Below are 18957 nucleotides of genomic sequence, written 5' to 3'. Positions count from 1 at the left end.
GTTCCCTCCGCCCCTGTCGGGATGATCAGAGGCAAGGTGCTGGGGAGGGTGGGGCCAGGGCCACTGGACGGAAAGCAGTTTTGTTCATAAAACCAAACTGCGATGATAAAGCCAGCCACAAGGAAGGGGCCCATCCCACTCCCTAGCCTCTCCTCAGCCCTCAGCCCCGTCTCTACCATGCTGGGAGACGCCAGTGCCTTCCAGCAGGAAACCCTTTTCTCAGAGGAACCCCTTTTCTCACCTGCCACAAAATGCACAGGGGGGTCTGATTCTGGGTCTTGAGGCACAATCACCCCACTTGGAGCGAAGTCCCAGCTCCCTGTGCCTCCCTCGGACCCAGTGCCCATGCTGACCGCCCCTGCTCTGCCCCAGCTCCAGCCCCACCAGCCACGGGCCATCCTGTCAACACACTGGCTCACTTCTGCCCCAGGGCCTTTGCACTGTGCTCCCTCCAGCTGGGGTGTCGATGGCTTGTCCCCTTGGATCTGAGCTTCCAGAATTAGGACAAACCCACGGTAAAGGCAACCAAGACCTCAAACATGTTTTTATAAAAGGCACCCTTCATGGACAGACAAGAGAAGGAAAAACGAGAAGAAAGGCACCGAATCAACCTCTGGTTCCCTCGCCCTTCTACCTAAGAAGCAGCACACAGCTGGGCTGACATTTTGTTGAACATAAAATACCTTATTTTTGTAGTTTCTCTCAGCTCATTGCTTGATGGAGCCTGTGTTCCGCCCCCTTCCCCTTACGTGGCCTGTCCCAGGGTGGCTCTTCCTCTGCTCAGGGTCTTGGTCATCAGTGCCTGACTCTCTCAATGCTGGCCCAGACCCCTGGGGTGCGGAGGAAGCCCCGCCAGTGAGGCTGAGCAGACCTGGGGTGGGGGCTTCAGTAACTGGCCCAGCAGGTGGATGTGTGACCCAGGCAGAACCAATGGGGGGGCCTTCCTAGAATTCTTCACAGGAGAGCTGTGGGGATTCACCCACCCATCCAGCCAGCCAGGCAGCCTGAGCACCCACTCTGCCAAGGATGCAGGGCGCTGGGACACAGCCGGGAACAGGGCAGGCCCAGATTTTCTGGTACCAGCGTCTGCTGCTCTCCCTGGGCCCTCCACAGGCTGCAGCCAAGGGCAGAGGTAGCACCCAGCTCAAGAGCTGATCCCCATCACCATAGCGCACTGGAGTCCTTCTGGCTCCAAACCCTCCGGCTCCCCCCACAGCGGGGGGCATGGGGTAGGGGGAGGGCAGGAAAAGCAGGGACATGGCGGGCGGGGTCCCACAGCAGATGGCTGAGGCCCTCCTCATGGAAACCTGCCCAGGCAGGTGACACACGGAGCCTTCCCTGCCTTGGTTCCTGCAGCCCAGCAAACAGGTTGGGGCCCGAACTGGGGGTGCTGGGTAAGGACGCCTCCAGGGAGCTAAGTCTCTGCTGTGAGAAAATGGGTGCCAAGATGAGAACAGCTTGGACCATCTTTGCCCTGACACCTCCAACCCCGCCACAAACACGGGGACTTTGGCCGTGCTTGGCCCCTGCTGTTGGCCCCCTGGGGTCGGCTGTGCCACGACGGAATGTGCGCAGAGGGCTGTGTGCGCACACACCCACACATGCATACACAAGCACCCACGCACACACATGGCTTCCCCTGTGTCCTGGGGAGGCTGACAAACAACTACCACGTGTGTACATGTGGGGCTGTGTAGGAGTCATGCATGTGTGCACGTGTGTGCCTATGTGGACGCACATAAGTGCACGTGTGTGTGCAGGAATGTGTGTACACAGGTTTGCACCTACAAGCAGGTGTGTGTGTGTACCTGTGTATACATATGTGAATGTGAGTGCCTAGCCATGAGAGCATGTACTGTACACGTACATGGGTGTCCATGTGTCCATGTGTTGTACAACTGCGCTTGTGTGTGTGTGTCAGTGTGTGCACACCTGTGTGTGCATGCATAAACGTGTGTGTGCCTACCAGCATGGGTGTGTGTGCCTGTGACTTGGGGTGGGCGTGGCATAATCTGCCATCCGGGGTCTGTGCAGAGACAGACCCTCTGGGCTCATCTAGTTTTGATTTCAGTAAATTAAAGACTATACGACCAGACCTACAAGTGTGTTGTCCATTAGCAAAAAGAGAGCTGTAAACACACACACACACACACACACACACACACAGCAGAAATTAGAGAACTCAGAAAAAAATTTTTTAAACCTAAATTACCTTTATTTTTAAATAAAGATAATTAAATTATCTTTATTTTGCTGAAACACAAAAGGCCTACGCAATTTTAGAACTTTAGCTATACTCTGAGTTAGCTTTGCAGCCCCTACAGGACTGGTATTTCCAGCAAAGAATGAAAGGTCCCCTTTGTGTGTCCCGGCGGGGCCGAGGTACAGAGGAGACCCCCACTGGCTGTGTGAATCACATGCACCCGGAGACCCCAGGCGCCGTGGAGACAAACCTCCAGGCAGGGGTCCCAGGAAACGAACTGACACAACTTACAAAATTCAACTTGTGGTGACTCACAGAATCCACAAGGAACAATGTGGTGCTGCATTTCCATTTCTGAACACGCAGAGGGTGACGTGAACACGGCAGTCTGAGCCCGCTCGTCACTTACATCTCCATCGGCCCAGCGGGGCAGGTCACCCTCAGGCCAGCCAGAAGGCAGGACTGACGGCCTGAGGGGGACAGTTTCTCTCTTTGAGTCAGTCAGCCTCATTCAACAACGTTTTAAAGTAAATTTTAAATCGGACTTTTAGATGTCCCTACATAAAATGTCCACAACAAAGAGAATCGATCGCTATGAGTATTCACCTTATTTTTAAATAAGAGCTATAAGAGAACAAAACCAAATCCAGCAGAAGTGTCTTTTTTGGCACACGATGTCAGTATTTTCTCAAAAATAAATTCACAGCAGTGACAGTTTTCACTGCTGCACAAAAATAAAACTTGCGAAGACAGCCTCTAGCTTAGGAGGTTAGGTGACTAGCAGACAGGCAGCCTCAAGAAGGCGGGGAAGACACACAACAACACTGCAGCTCCGGACACGGCCGGAGTGCACAACTGACTACTTCAGAGCTAGTTCTGTAAAGGTGATGAAATTATTCATTCATTCATTCAAAACACCTGTTCTGTGAAGTGGGCTGGGGATGTGGATGTGAGCTCAGGCCCTGCCCGCAGGTGCCCGTCTGAGCCAGGTGCGTGGCCATGCTGGGGGTCCCCAGCTGTGGCGAGGCCGGCTAACTGGGCTGGGGCAGAGCGGTGTGTGGACCAAGGGTGTCCCCAGCCCTGTGCGGGGCACCACCCCGAGCCCTCTGTGAGGCAGCCCCATCCTGACCCAGATGAAGAGACTAAATAAAGCTCATGAAGGAAACTAACATCCGAGGTCACATCGAATGATACAGCGGAGCCAGTGGTCAGCCCAGGTCCCACTCTAAGGACACTCAGTGATCCGGGTGGGAAAGAGGAAGAGGAAGTAAGGGTGACCCGGGGGGGATCCTTCTCAGGCCTCTTGCTTCCCAAGTAGGAAGTAAGCCCTGCAGTGGGAGAACCCCAGAGGGTGCCTTGTCTCAGCCAAGCTCCAGGAAGGGGACAAGAGGAGGAGGCAGATGGCGGGACAGGTGGGTGAGGCAGATGGCAGGACACGCAGCACGGCCAGGCCAGAAAGGACCAGCCCCCTCACACCCCCAGGGATGGAGTGAGCCCCAGCCCCCAGCCCCCAACCCCCTGCCCCCACCCCAGCAGCTGTCCCAGGACATGAGCTGGGCTCCAAACGGTGGTTCCCAAGACCCACGTAACCCTCGCCACCCTAACACTCAGCAGAAAAGAGCCTTCCAGATCTCGGTGGACCCCCAGGTGGGCTTTGGCTGGACAGAGTGCAGGAGCTCAAGAGTGAGGGCTTGTGCCTAAGGTGCCAGCCCAGGCCCTGGGCCTCCCTTGGACCAGCTCTCTGATAAAGCCTCGGACTCTCTACTCGACACCCAAATCCAGAAGCATCGTAGAGAAACCAGAGTAAAGCCTCAGATCGTGCACATCAATTCTGGCTGCTCCCCCAGGTCACACTGGACTGTCAAGGAAACCCACTGACCACTGGTCACCAGGGCTGGAAACCCTCACCACCTGTGAACACTGATCCAGGCCCTCCTGCAGGTCTCCACCACCCTTCCATCCCGCTGGGGTCTGGGGGGCCTGGGAAGCCATGACCCATACCCCAAAGTTGGCCTTGTCCACACCAGGACATCCCAGAGGCTGCCAGGCCCAGGCCCTGCTGACCTGGCAGCTCGACCAGCCCCCGCCCCACGGTGATCTGCCACCCCACACAGGCACGCACTCACGTGTTAGGTGTTAGCGGGCAGGGCTCAGGTGCAGTTTAATCACAAAGATAACGGAGCTGTATGTAAGTCACCTGACACCCGTAACCCAGCACCCTCCTTGGGAAGGTAAGGGCCACTCCCCAGCTCGCAGAAGGGAGAACGCAGGCTCAGAGAGGGAGGTTCACAAATCCACCCAGGACCCCACATCTGATAAGCAGTCCCACCTGTCACTTGGCTTCCCTGACAGACAAAGGCCTTTTCCCACGACTCAGTTTCCCTCCTGGCTTCTGCGGAGTGAGGAGGGACTCAGTTTCCCAGCTGGCACCACATGGCTCTGAGGGCTCAGGCTGCGACTTAGGGAACCGCTCAGGTGCCCAAAGTGGGTCAGCCTGCACAGACACCGCATTTCAACTGTCTGCCCTGGGAACACCCATGCACCTGGGGAGGCTGGCCCTGTCCTGGGCTGCAGGCCAGATCGCTGCTGAACCCCAGGACCCACGGACCCCGGGGCAGGCGCCGGGGGATAGCCAGCCAGCCCCACACATACCTCCAGTCTGACCTAGAACCACAGATGTCCCATCCTTGGTTGGGTGGGGGCCAGCCAGGCCACGGAGAACCCTGATGCCTCAAGGACACAGCCCTTTGCAGGGAACACTGCCAAATGCTTGCCCAGGAAAGGCTGATGGCTTTACGTTTGATTCACATCAACAAACATTTTAGCCCTGTGGTATAATAACAGAAATAAGCCGTTTTGATTAGAGGAATCAAGGGCCCTGCACAGCAGAGGGGAGGAGTCCGAGGGCCAGGTGGGCACAGAACTGAGGATATGTGCTGGACAGGGCCCAGGGTGGGCTCCAGGTTCAAGTCCTGCTCGGTCACTCCCTGGGCGGGGACCTTACCCCAGGCCTCAGTTTATCACCTGCAAAGTGGGCTTAAAGCACACAGGGTACCTGACACGGTACCGGGGGCCGAAGTGGACACTGGAAAGTCTGTACCTGGTGCAAACACCACGTAGGTAAAGGCGAGGGCGGTGGAGGCAGCTGACCGTGGTAACCGAAAGTAAGACACCGGGTAAGACGTCACTCCAGAGAGCATCACCGCGCCCCAGCGGCCCGCAGTCGCCAGGCGGCAGCGCCGCCCCCGTGCGCTCGGCTGACCACGCCCCACGCCCTGCCCCGCGCTCCCGGAGGGTGAGCACAGCGAGGGCGCGAGCGGGGGCACCTGCAGGGTGGCGGGGCACGGGCGTAGGGGGCAGGAGACGCTAGGGAAGTAGCGCTCGGGGCGGGGCGGGCCCGCAGGGAGGGCACTGAGCGGGGCAGAGACCCCGACGCGGGCGGAGGCAGAAGGCGGGGCGCGGGGGAGGGAGGAAGAGGCCAGCGGCCCCGACGCGGGGGGGCCCCCCACATCTCCCGGGGCGGGGGTGGGTCGCGGGAAGCGACAGCCGGGAGAGCGCGGCGAGGGGGGCGCGGGAGGTCGTGGTGTCCGCAGAGAGCAGCGTGGGAGGGACGGACAAGCAGCCCGAGAAACTCAGGAGGGCAGGAGGCCCAGGACGCCCGGCGTCGCCCACTTACGAGGAGGCGCTGACCTCTCTCTGCCTCCGGGCTCGCGCGCGCACGCGTGTGCCCTGTGCGCGTGTCCGTGCGCGCGCTCGCACCGGGCGGTGGGCTGCGCGAGCAGGGATGAGTCTCACGCGGAGGCCTGGGCCGGTCGACCGCCCACTAGCAGAAAAGCAGAAAGGAGCCTGGCCCCTGGGTCTGCCAGCCCTGGTCCACAGACGGGGACGGGAGCAGACCCATCCCTAATCTCTGACGCTGCAGAGCCCTGAGCCCTGGGCCCCACCTGCAGGTGGGAAGCTCTGCTTCCTCCTCTGGCTTAGAGATAAGGCAGGGCTGGCTGCATGGGCTTGGCTACTGGCGGGCCAAGAGGGGGCCGCCCTAAGCCCTCCAGCTCCTGGGCAGGCTGGGATCCGGGTTAGCAGCTTGGAGAGGCACTCGGGTTCCAGAGCACCTCCACTGGGCCAGCTGTGGAATGAATTCTGGGAGGAAAAGTTGGCGCACAGACACCGTGGGGTGGGGGGTGCTCCCCTCCACCCCACAGGAGGCGTGCCTGTGAGAGGGCAAGTCCCCTTCTGGTAGGAGGGGCGCCTCCTCCTTAGCCCGGCAGGGCAAAGACGGGAACACTGCCAGTCACACTCTGGAAACCCAGGTGAGCGAAGGCAACCCAGTCTCACTGTGAGCTCAGAGATGCCCCTAGGACACCCCCCAACACAGCCTGGGGCTGAACAGGGACACCCACAAAGGAGGCACCACATCTTAGAGAGACTGGGAAGAGCAGGGGTTGCAACGTGCAATGACATCTAGGGTCCCCTGACTCCAGCAAAAAGCAGGCATGAAGCTTTACGCACACCTGAGATTCACGCAGAAATTCTGAGTTTTGAACCTCACTAAATTTTTGTTTCAAATGCTTTTATTGCCATAAACAATGTTGCCCAAAATGATGTTTTCTGAGAACCATCTTATGTAGAGCTGACCGTGGACCTCCCCGAGGCAAGCTGCAGCTTCGCAGACAGTCCACCAAACTAATGCCCTGAAATGTTTAGCCTCTAAGACCCAGTGAGTCAGCTTCCCGCGCCCCTCTCACCACACAGCCCTCCTCCCAGCCGAACCGGCCCAGCCAGCTCCGAGGGGGCAGCTTCCCCGCTGCTGGCCCCGCTGGAGGGCAGCCCAGCAACAGCTCATAAGAAAAAGCCTCTAACTGCAGGGGGCCCCGCCCGGTAGGCTGCAGCAAAGGGCCCCTTTATAATTCTGCTCTAGTCTCATCTGAAGATGAACCCTCACCATGGGGAGAGAGGCTTCAGAGAAGCAGGCCCCCCGCACTGGGAGGAGGCTGGATTGGCACCGTGAGGATAAGGGCATCCCATCTGGGCTTTGGACACCCCCTGTCTAGGGCAGCAGCTGGGCACAGGGCCCTGCAACACCCCAGGTGACCACGCTGGCCTGGGCAGCAGTGTTTGTTCTGTAGCCAAGCCAGACACAATGCCTGGAGATAACTGAGCTTCTACCAAAGGGTTTGCAGAAGGAAAATGAATTCTCAAATAAAACTCTCAGTCAAGTACTGTATATACAAATGACACGCCAGAAACAATGACTGCAGGAAACTTAACCACAGCAGCTGCAGGGGGTCGTGAAAAGCTCTTCTGTACCACCGCGGAGGGAAGGAGCCCAGGGCGGCAACAGGCCTTGAGGGGAAGTGTGCACCTTGGCACCAAGGGGAACAGACGGTATCTGACAGTTGGGCTTTTAAACGGCAGGAGACTTGAATTCCAATAGGTTTAAGGTTCTTTACTAAGCATTTTATTTTTAAGACTGTTAAACAGTAAACTTGTTAGGATGCCAGTTAATTCTGTTCCCACCTTGCTAACAGCCACGAGACCCTGTCCCAGAGGCCCTGGGCCTTCGGGGTGCCCCCCTGCCACACCCCGACGGGAAGGACGAGTCCTGGGCTGACAGCAGCCCAGGCAACAGGGGAGGGGAGGTTGCCGTCTTCTCGGCTTCTAGGATGGGTGGAAATCTGCTCGTGGGAAATGGAAGTTCAGGTTGCTTACTATGAATTATTCTTCTCCTTCAAAAAGGATTTGAGGTGACTTAATCAGAATGCATGTGAACTGAGCCTGTTTGTTTAACCAGAGGAGGAATTAAAAGGCCTAAACAGGGGTCCTGGGTTCTGGGTCAAGTCGATTACTGCAGGTGGGTTTCCCTGATGTCTGCTTTGCCAACTCAGGCTGGGACCCATGAGTGTCCCCCACTCCTGGGCACATCAGCCCCACCGGGCTGGGATGAAGTGGACTGGGAGAGGCCAGCCCTGCCTGGGTCCTGGGAACATGTCAGTTGGAGAGGAACATGGAATTCTAAGGGATGTCCCAATGGGAGGACCTAAGAGACAGGACATCACTGGAAGCAGCACCGAGGGAGGCCCCTGGCTGAGCAGGTGGGGTTCACACACAGTTCTGGACCCCTCTACAGCCCACAGAGGCACCCAGTCCTCTGACCGTACCTCACCCAGGGCCACTCCAGTGGTGCTGCTCTGGGAGGTCTGTGGACAGGCAGCCCCAGTGGGTCTGACAATGAGCCCAGCCACCCCTTGCCCGGAATGTAATCTCAGCATTTAGAACAGCTTTACTGAGATGTAACGTGCAGCCCATGCCCATATGCAGGGAGTTAGTACACTTAGGGAGTTCTGCATCACCACCATGATCTAATTTTAGAAACTTCTTGTCTCCCCAAAAAGAAACCTCACACCCATTACCAGTCACCCCTCCACCAGCCCTGACCGGCTGTCTCTGTGGAGTTCCTGTTCTGGACACATCAAGGTAATGGACTCGTAAAGTTGTAGCCTTTCATGTCCGGCTTCTTTCACTCGGCATGTCTTCATGTCCAGGCCAAGCTGTAGCCCGTAACAGCACTTCATTCCTTTTTATGGCCAAACAATATTCTGCCATGTGGACGGTCCACGTTTTGTTGGTCCGTTCACCAGCTGACGGACGACCGGATTGTTCCTGCCTTTTGGCTATTATGACTAATGCTGCTATGAACAAGTTTTTGTGTGGATCTACATTTCCAGCTCTCCTGGGCATATACCTAGAAGTGGAATTCCTGGTCACATTCAGCTTTCTGAGGAACTGCCAGACTGTTTTCCAAAGTGGCTCCACCAGTCAACAATCATACGACTGCAGGGTTGCAGGATACAAAATTAATAAAAAGAAACGTGTATTTCTGTACACCGACCAGGAACCATCAGAAAGTGTAACTAAGAAAACAATCCCATTTACAATCACATCGAAAAGAATACAATACCCAGGGATAGCTCTCACTAAGGAGGTAAATGAGCTGCCCTTGGAGGACCGCCAGCCACTGATGAAAGGAGCTGAAGGTGACACAAACGGGGGAAGGAATGTGTGCTCACGGACTGGAAGGGTTAATACCGTTAAGGCGACCACCTCCCAAGGCAATCCAGAGGGTCAGTGCAATGCCTACCAGCACACCAGCGGTGTCTGTCACAGAACCAGAATAAGTAAATCTAAAATTTGTGTGAAAACACAGACGACCCCAGGTAGCCAAAACAACCTTGAGAAAGAGCAGAGCTGGTAGCACCACGCTCCCCGACTTCACATCACACTGCAGAGTTACAGTGACAGAAACGGTGCGGCCCTGGCACAGGAAGAGGCACAGAGGTCGACGGAACAGCACAGAGAGCCCAGAAACGGGCTCAGACGGACAGTTAGTCTAGGACGAAGGAGGGGAGAATGGACCACGAGGGAGAGACGGCCTCTTCAGTGAGTGATGTTGGGAAACTGGACAGGGACACGCAAAAGGATCAAAGTGGACTGCCTTCTCACACCAGACACAAAAACAAACTCAAGAATAAAGACTTCAGCGCAAGACTGAAGCCGTAATATTTCCAAAAGAAAACAGTACGTTCTCTGACATTGGTCTTAGTCATTTTGGGGGGGATCTGTCTCCTCAGGCGAGGGAGAGGAAAGTGAAAATAAACGGCTGGGACTACAGCAAACCAAGAAGCTTTTGTACAGTGAAGGAGACCACAAACAAAACAGAAAGCCCGCCTTCCGAACGGGAGAAGAGGCTTGCAGCAGTGTATCTGATGAGGTGAAAAGAAGCTGACCACTGCTAATGGTCAGGAAAATGCAAATCAGCACCGCACTGAAGCATCACCTCACACCTGTCGGAACGCTGTCACCAAAAAGACAACAAGCAACAGGCGTCGGTGAGAAAAGGGCGCCCTCATACACTGTTGGTGGGAATGTAAATTGGTGCAGCCGCTGTGGAAAACAGGATAGAGCCTCAAAAAATTAAGAAAGGAACTACCATATGATCCAGGAATTCCACTCCTGGGCATATACCTGACGAAAGAAGGACACTAATTAGAAAAGATACATGCACCCCTATGTTCACTGCAGCATGATTACAGCAGCTAAGACACGGGAACAGCCTCAGTGTCCACTGACAGATGACTGGATACCGAAGCTGTGGCGCACAGATGCAATGGAACACTATGCGGCTGTAAACAAGAATGAAATCTTGCCTTTTGCAAGAACATGGATGGACCTGGAAGGTATCATGCTTCATGAAGTAAGTCAGAGAAAGACAAATTCTGTGTGATTTCACTTACGTGTGGAATCTAAAAAAAACAAAACAAATGAACAAATAAAACAAACCAGAAACAGAGTTACGGGCACAGAGAACAAACAGGCGGTCATCAGAGGGAAGAGGTGGGAGAGAACTCGGTGAGTGAGATCAAGAGGCAGAAGCTTCCCGCTGCGGATTGAGAGGCGCAGGCATGAAGCGTGCAGTGCGAGGAACAGAGTCGGCAACCACGTAGCACTTTCGCACGGGAACAGGTGATAACTGGACTTGAACCTTTCCCGGGTCACACCTGGGGGCCATGAGTTTCACCACAAGCCTCCTGGTGCCTCTGAGGACAGGCATCGCCCCACATTCTGGACACTCTCTTTTCGACAAATCTTCCATCATTGCAGGGAACTCACCAGCAGGACGGAGGCGGGCCTGGACCCGGACGCTGCTGGCCCACAGCCCGGAGGGACGTGGGCAGGGGCCCCAGTGCACGGCTCACCCAGGAGGGAGGACGGCACCTGGATCCTGCACTGTACTGCCCTAGGACCCTGTGTGGTGTGCCTGCCCAGGGCGCTGGGTCGCGCACGCATCCCTTTACGGGTGCCTCTCCTTCCCTGCCGGGGAATCTGCTGGCCTCCCTCTGACAGCTCCTCGGGAGCGGGACGGGCACCTGCCCCTGGCCTGTGTCCATGCAGGCGGTGTCTGTATGTCTGGTCTTTCTGTGGAATGCAGAGATTTCCAGCTGGTCCCACCCAGATGACATGGTGCCCATTCCCCACTGAAGTGCTGCATGGGAAAAACGACCGGGGTCTCGCTGTGGACACGGATGAAGGTGTTCACAACACGGGTTCTGAGCCTGGCTCTCCTCGTTCAGACCTCCTGGGTCGGGATCCCACTCCTCACGGGAGAAGCAGGGTAGGGGCGTGACTTGGAACTGGAGAGAAAAGGAAAGCAGTTTGGTCTGGGGCGTTGGTGGGGGGGTGACGACAGCAGGAGGGCAGAGTGGCCCCTGGACACGGGGTCCAGCCAGCTCGGGGCCCAGGCTGCAGGGACGGGAGAGGCAGGACCTCGCCAGGCCGCATCAGCGCCCACACCGCGCTCCCTTGGCAGATTCTTCTTTTGCTTTATGGTTATTGCTCAATTTACCAAATTATGCAAAGAGAACAAGGAAGCGCTGGGCTCACCTGCTGCCCATCACTACAGGCAGCGACCAGAGACACAACAGGCTCACTCAGCGCCTGTTAGCACAGCCGCCCGGAAAGCGCACCCGTTCTCACCACCAGGCCGGGTCGTCAGAGGGTAAAAGTTGTTGGCAAACCAGTGCAGCAAGAGCCTGTACTTGGTTTTTATGCATTTTTAGAGGGAAAACTATAGACGGACGTTCTAGAGGCTTGATATATGGGAGAAGAGAACCACCTGTGTGTCTGCTCAGAAAAAACAAGGGAAAAATAAGTCCAATGCAGGTTCTCAAGTCAGAGTGAAAACACAGATACAACATTAAAAAATAAAAAGACTCCCTTCCACAACAGTGGGCAAATAATCAAAACTCTGAATCCGTAACAGCAGCAAAAGCGGAACAGCCCGTGGGCCCCGGCTCCGGCCCCGCTGTGCGCCCAGCCTGCCGGCCCGGGGGCAACTGAGCTGGGAAGCCCGCGCGGCTCACGAGGCCCCAGCCCACGCCCACCAGGAGCCCGCCTGGGGGCCCAGGTGAGAAGGCGGCGGAGTCGGGAGGAAGGGCAGGCGAGTCGTCCAGGCCAGAATGACCGCAGGAGGCATCCTGGTTTCCTGAGATGCTTGGATACTCTTCCTCGAAGACACAGACTTAGTGTCACAAGACGGCGTTCCCTCTTCTCGCTTCCTGGTTATAATCTCCCAAAATTGAAAACGCTGGCCTTTAGGTCCTCATTCTTAAGACTAGCGCACGGCCAGCACCCACCCAAGTGGACACTTGGGCATAGAGGGAGATGGTTTGGCTGTTACAATGGCCAAGGAATGCCACAGAATGGAGGGTCCAGGAACAAACCCACACAGACACGGCCAGTTGGTTTTTGATGAGAGCACCAAAGAAATGAAGTGGAGAAATGAACCTTTTCAACAAATGGTGCTGGAGCAGCCGGACAGCCCCGTGCAGAAGGATGGTCCTCAAAACGTACCTCGTTGCCCACACAGCCATCAACCCCAAACAGAAAACGCTGAGTGACCGTGAGCTCAGCAAAGCTTTCTTAAATGGTTCACAAAGACCATAAGCTATAAACGGGAAAAATAAATAAACTAGATTTTGTCAACATTAAGAAGCTTGCAGGGAGGGTGGGGGTAGAGCTCAGGGGTAGAGCACATGCTTAGCATGCAGAGGTCCTGGGTTCAATCCCCAGTACCTCCATTAAAAAAAAAATTAATTAAATAAATAAACCTGATTACCCCCCCAAAAAACAACAAAACCTGTTTGAAAAAAAAATTTTTTTAAAAGAAGTTTGCTTTTCAAAAGACCCTGTTAAGAAAATGAAAATTCAAGCCACAAACTTGGAGAAAATTTTTGCCAAGCGTGTGTACTTCAAAGTATCGACACCTGAGAAACAGAAAGAACTCTCACAACTCAGCCAAAGAGTTTTCAAATGGGCAAAAGATGTGAACAGACACTTAAGCAGGCCTGTGTGAAAAGATGCTCCGCACGTGGGCATCAGGAACGTGCAAGTTCAGGCCACAGTGAGCTAGCACCTCTCATCCGCCGGAACGGCCGAAGCTCAGAACCTGACCTCACCAGCTGTCGGTGAGGCTGCAGAGCGCCCGGGCCTCGGACAGCTGGTGCGGACGCGAAGAGGTCCAACCGGTGCAAAGCAGTTTGGCAGTTTCTCAGAAAGTTAAACATTCACTGACCCCATGAACCGGCCACCCTACTCCCAAGAGGCGTGAAAGCCCCGGGCCACACAGAGATCTGAGCATCAGTGTTCAGAGGAGCTTCATTAACAAACTTCAAACCCCAGAAACAACGGCACGTCCACGGCAGGAGGTGGACAAGCAAGCCGCGCTCCGTCCACACGGCGCCCGCGCCCCGGCAGCGAGAAGGCCGGAGCTGCTGACGCCTGCTGCAACGTGGTGAGCCTCAGAACACTGAGGGTGAGTGGAAGCCAGACTGAGACAGGCCTCACCTGTGTGTGTGCGCGATTCCACTGATACGCGACAGTGGAGAAGGCCGGCTGCACCTGGTGGCAGAAAACAGATGAGGGGTTGCCTGGGGACAGAGGTGACAGGCCAGGGTGCCATCTTGGTCTCACGTCAACCAAGGGAGCCTGGAGCAGATCACAGCTCAGGGAGGCCCACGTGCAGTGAGGAGCTGGGGGCCTGTGGGAGGTCAACAAGAATGCCTGGGGCAGAGTCGGTGGTGACTGGTGCTCTTGCCACCCCTGCCCGGAAGGCCCCCAGGTTTGGGGGAAAGAACTGCCAAGCGATGGAGGGCCAACCCCGGAGGCAGTTACACCTGGAACGCCAGGGTGGGTGGTGCACTGGCAGGCCCCTGCCCTTGGCTGAAGCCCACCGCGGGGCCGCCACCAAGGCCAGGGGGAAGGACTGGGCAGGGAGGCGGCAGCAGACACCACCTCTAAGGGCCGAAGTGGAAATGGAAACAGGCTGCACTCGGACTGCTGCAGCTTCCTTGGGGACACGGTGCGGGGGGCTGGGCCTCGACCCCACGGTTGGCAGCCCCTGCTCATCCCCCTGGTGGGAGGAGCCCGGAGCCAGGCCTGCCCAGTGACAGACTACGGGTGGGACTGCCGGGCCACCGGCTGATGCCATCCTGACGTGGTCCAGGGCAAGACACTGTCCAGGGCTGGGCAGCCACACGTGAACCTAGGAGACCCTGGACTCCAGCCCACAGCCCACCGTGGTGAAACCACACACCCCTTCGGTCACCTGCAGCAGAAGCCTGTGGGGCCTGCACGGAGAAGGAGGCCAAGAAGGGTGCATGGCCTCCAGGGACTCGCCCTATCTGAGCAGGGTGTGGACATTTCGCTTGCTGTCTTACAGTCACGTGACCAAGAGGAACCAAAGGAGTCCTCCAAAGCAGAGGCCTCAGACTGGGAGGGGCAGCCCTGAGGGTGCGTCCAGTTACAAGAAGAGCTGGCAAGAAGCAAAAACAAACAGATGGGACCTAATTAAACCTAAACCTTTCTCAAAGCAAAGGAAATCACCAACCAAGTAAAAAGACAACCTACTGAATGGGAGAAAATATGTGCAAGTAACATGACTGATAAGGGGTTAATATCCAAAAATACAAACAGCCCATACAACTCAACATCAAAAACAAACAATCCAATCAGAAACTGGGCAGAGGACCTGAACAGACAACTTTCCAAAGAAGACATAGGGCCAACAGGCACATGAAAAGATGCTCAGCATCTTTCAGAGAAACACAAATCAAAACCACTGTATCACCTCACACCTGTCAGAATGGCCGTTATAAAAAGAACACAAATAATAAATGTAGGCAAAGATGTGGAGAAGAGGGAGCCCCCATACACCGCTGACGGGAATACAAATTGGTGCAGCCACTGTGGAAAACAGGATGGCAGGTCTTCAAAAAAACTAAAAACAGAATTAGCAAAATGACCCAGCAGTCCCACTCCTGGGTGTGTCTCTGAAGAAAACGGAAACGCTAATCAGAAAACATACGTGAACAGTGCTGTTCACAACAGCTCTATTTACAACAGCCAAGACGCAGGAGCAACCTAAGTGTCCATCAGCAGACGACTGGATAAAGAAGATGTGGTCCAGATACACAGTGGAATACTACTCAGCCATAAAAAAGAATGAGATTCTGCCACTGCAACAGTATGGATGGACCCAGAGGATGTCATACTTAAGTGAGATAACTCAGACAGAGAAAGACAAATACTGTATGTTATCACTTACATGTAGAATCTAACACAACAACCTAGTGAATATAACCAAAAAGCAGCAGACTCACAGATGCAGAGGACAAACTAGTGGTTCCCAGTGGGGGGGAGGGAGGAGGGGGATTTAGGTGTAAACCTTCAGGTATAAAATCAGCTACGAGGATGTATTGTACAACACAGGGAATGTAGCCAATATTTTATAACTATAAATAGAGTATAACCTTTAAAAAATGTGAATCACTATGTTGTAGACCTGAACAATAATATTACTGTATAATATTGTAAATCAACTACATCTCAATAAACAAGGAGAGCTGGCAGAGAAAGGCTGACCGCCCTGGGATTTCAGAGGCCAGGTTGATTTCCTCCTGCATCCACACAGCCGCCCCTCCCGGAGCAAACCTTGGGGCTGTGTCTTCAAAGGTGCTCCCTACAGGCCACCCTTCATCACTCCACTGGCCACCCTCCTGTCATCACTCAGCCTGGACACCACCGGCCCTCTGACCAGCTGCCAAAGCGGTGGTGCCACTGGGCCCTCTCCGCCACCAGGCTGCAGCATACCCACCCCCTTCTGTTCCATAAGTCTGCCTGGCATGGTCCAGCCCAGGGTACAGTACAATGTCCCAGTCATGCGTATATGTATATATACATACATTCATTTTCATATTCTGTTTCGTTATAGGTTATTATAAGATGCTGAATATAGCTCCCTGTGCTATGCAGAAGAAATTTGTTTTATCTATTTTATATACAGTAATCGGTACTTGCAAATCTCAGACTCCCACTATATCCCTTCCTACCCCTCCCTTCCCCACCCCCATAACCATAAGTTTGCTTTCTATGTCTGTGAGTCTATTTCCGTTTTGTAAATAAGTTCATTTGTGTCTTTTTTTTTTTTAGATTCCACATATAAGTGACATCATATGGTATTTTTCTTTCTCTTTCTGGCTCACTTCACTTAGAATGAGGATCTCCAGGTCCATCCATGTTGCTGCAAATGGCATTATTTTATTCTTTCTTTTGGCTGAGTAGTATTCCATTGTATAAATGTACCACAGCTTCTTTATCCAGCCGTCTGTCGATGATATTTAGTTGCTTCCACGTCCTGACCATTGTAAACAGTGCTGCTATGAACACTGGGGTGTGTGTATCCTTTCGAATTAGAGTTCCCTCCTAACCTACGTAGAATTTATTTTCCTTTAAGGAGCTGGCAGGGACCCATGCTGACTGTCCCATCTCACCTCCCCAAGCAGCCCCCAGAGTCAGTCTCGTCTGAATAGAAACTGTGGTGGCCACAAGCTGGGGGGAGCGCCACGGCCCTGGAACAGACACAGCAGAGTAGGGGGAGGGCTGGATGGCCCCCGATGACCAGGGGGCCAGGGAAGGCTGGGAAGCAGGCAGTAGGGACTCTTCTGTGTGGACGGGGATGGAGGAAGGACGAAGCCAGAATAAAGAAGCAGCCAAGCATGCATGCACCTCTGGTGGGGGCCTCCCCTCCCCGGGGCCTCCCTGCAGCCCTGTGCCCCCACCTCAACATACACCAGCCCCCCCTCCCCCCGGGGCTGCCCCCCAGGTCTTTCCCCGGGTCTTTCTGTTGTATTCACTTCCTCTCCAATCTGCCCCTCAGCCCCACCTCTGCTGCCCCCTTCCCCCTCCCTAATCCACCCTTCACGGCCCCCTCCCCCTCATCCCTTGATAAGCCCTTCTTTGGCCCAATCCTCTGCCTGTCCCCCCAGGTCTGCCCTGGCTCACTGGGGAGGGGTCTGCAAGGATCCTGGGAGTATCTATCAGGGTATCAGTAGGCCTGCCATCCTCAGAAGACCCCACACAGCAAAGTCTGGCTCCTGGCCACCCCGTGAGCACCGCGGCCAGGACTGGCCCTGTGTGGGTAGTCCCCCAGGCCCTGGTAATGGTTTTCACACCTGCTGTTATGACAACAGATCTGTGGGTGTCCATCCTGAGTGCCTGTCATGTTGGGGTCACCTGGCTTCCCACTCACCTTGGACTCAGAACTGCCCAGAAACAGAATTGGGTGTTTTGGCTTCTGCAGAACCAATGTCCCCACAGGAATGAGGCCCCGCAGACGCCTGGACACAGCTCTGCTGCTGGTGTGAGCTGACCAGGCCTGGCCAGGACAGGACCATGAAGGACACGGCGCCCACCCACTCCCCTGGGCTCCCACTGACCGCTGTGGGCTCCTGGCAGCGATTGGCCTCAGTGCAAGCCTGACTTCATTTATCTGACAGCGCCATTCCCTGTAAGTTCTCTTCAAAGCCTGAGCGTAAATTTAAGACATCGGGACACATAAAAACTGGCAATTATGACCATATTAAACATGGATCCCATTGGGAGAGGCAAATTAAAAGCTTTCAAAACATCAATTTCCCAGTTAGCTTCTCAAGGTCATTCCTAATGTTGACCCCAAGCACAATCGCCCTACGGGAATAAATCCTAGAGGCAAAGAGCTGGACTGCCAGCAGGAAGCTCCCACATCTGCTTGGAGATCGCCTTCCCAAATCTCAGTCAAGTTCCCGCACACCACAGAGGAGGGAGGGGAGGCGGGCAGAGCTCATGCTGAGCGTGCTCGAGGTCCAGCGTTCAATCCTTGGTCCCGCCATTAAAAAAAGGAAGAGACAAAAAATGTGACAATGAATGTATGAGTGTTCATGCGTAACTGAAAAATTGTGCTCTACACTGGAGTTTGACACAACATTGTAAAATGATTATAAATCAATAAAAAATGTTTAAAAAATAGTAATTATTATTTTATCAATTACATACGGAAACAACAATTTGTATCTATTGAGTTAAATAAGATATATTACTGAAATTTAAAAAAAAAAAAAAAAGGAAGAGACAGGAGTGACTCCCCGGAGCGTCCCAGCAAGCCACCACTGAGAGCCCTACGACCTGCCCAGCTGGCCTTTCTGTTCCCTGGGGTTTCTTGGGAGAAGGGCTCTGAAGAAAACACACTTAGGAAACTGAAAGCCACTGCTGCTGCTGAGATGTCCTCTGGACACTGATGGCATTTAGGTGAAGGGCTCAGGGCTCCACTTCCCGGGGTCCAACCCAGAGGAGCCCTCGGGCATGTGCCGAGGCCGGCCAGACACCCTCTTGTCTTGAGGTCTGTGTGCCACACACCCTGCTATACCATCTCCTCTCCCCTCTCCACAGCCCTGGGCGTGATGCCATACCAGCCTCATCTGGGGCACAGGAAGCTGGGGCCCAGAGAGGCCAAGCCCCTGGTCAAGGTCACACAGAAGCACGTGGTGCAGCCCCGGCCACGCCGTTCACCTTCATCCTTCTTAAATAAGCTGACAGTGATGAGTCACCATAAAACTCAACTTAGTCCTTTACAGCTGCTCCCAGTGCACTACCAACAGCAGCTCCTCAGCAGGCGGGTGCGGGGGGTGCCAAGCAGAGAGAAGCAGGGGTGGCTGCTTAATGGGTGCAGGGTCTCCCTGGGGTGGTCCTGGAGCAAGACGGAGGTGGAGGCTGCACCACACTGTGAAGAACTAAACGCCACTGGGTTGTTCAGTTGATTTTATGTTACCTGTATTTTACCTTAATTTATTATTATTTTTAAAAGGAGCACCCTGAGAGGTGAACGC

The 18957-nt window shown here is 54.7% G+C and overlaps 1 protein-coding gene across 5 annotated transcripts in view; it reads right to left on the bottom strand.

Annotated features, from left to right (window-relative positions):
* ZFYVE28 (zinc finger FYVE-type containing 28) overlaps nucleotides 1-18957 on the bottom strand; it is an 87426-nt gene that overhangs the window by 49304 nt on the left and 19165 nt on the right. Inside the window, exon 1 of one of the 5 annotated variants that reach the window (XM_064488736.1) lies at nucleotides 5304-5381. The exons of the other annotated variants lie outside the window; for them this stretch is intronic. The gene's annotated coding sequence lies outside the window, so the exon portion shown is untranslated. Of the gene's footprint in view, nucleotides 1-5303; nucleotides 5382-18957 lie in introns of those variants that run through there. 5 annotated transcript variants of the gene reach the window in all.

The sequence above is a fragment of the Camelus dromedarius genome, chromosome 1 (assembly GCF_036321535.1).
Source record: "Camelus dromedarius isolate mCamDro1 chromosome 1, mCamDro1.pat, whole genome shotgun sequence".
In the NCBI taxonomy this organism is placed as follows: Eukaryota; Metazoa; Chordata; class Mammalia; order Artiodactyla; family Camelidae; genus Camelus; species Camelus dromedarius.
The sequence above is the reverse complement of the archived record's forward strand: the minus strand, read 5'-3'. Positions and strand labels throughout refer to the sequence as shown.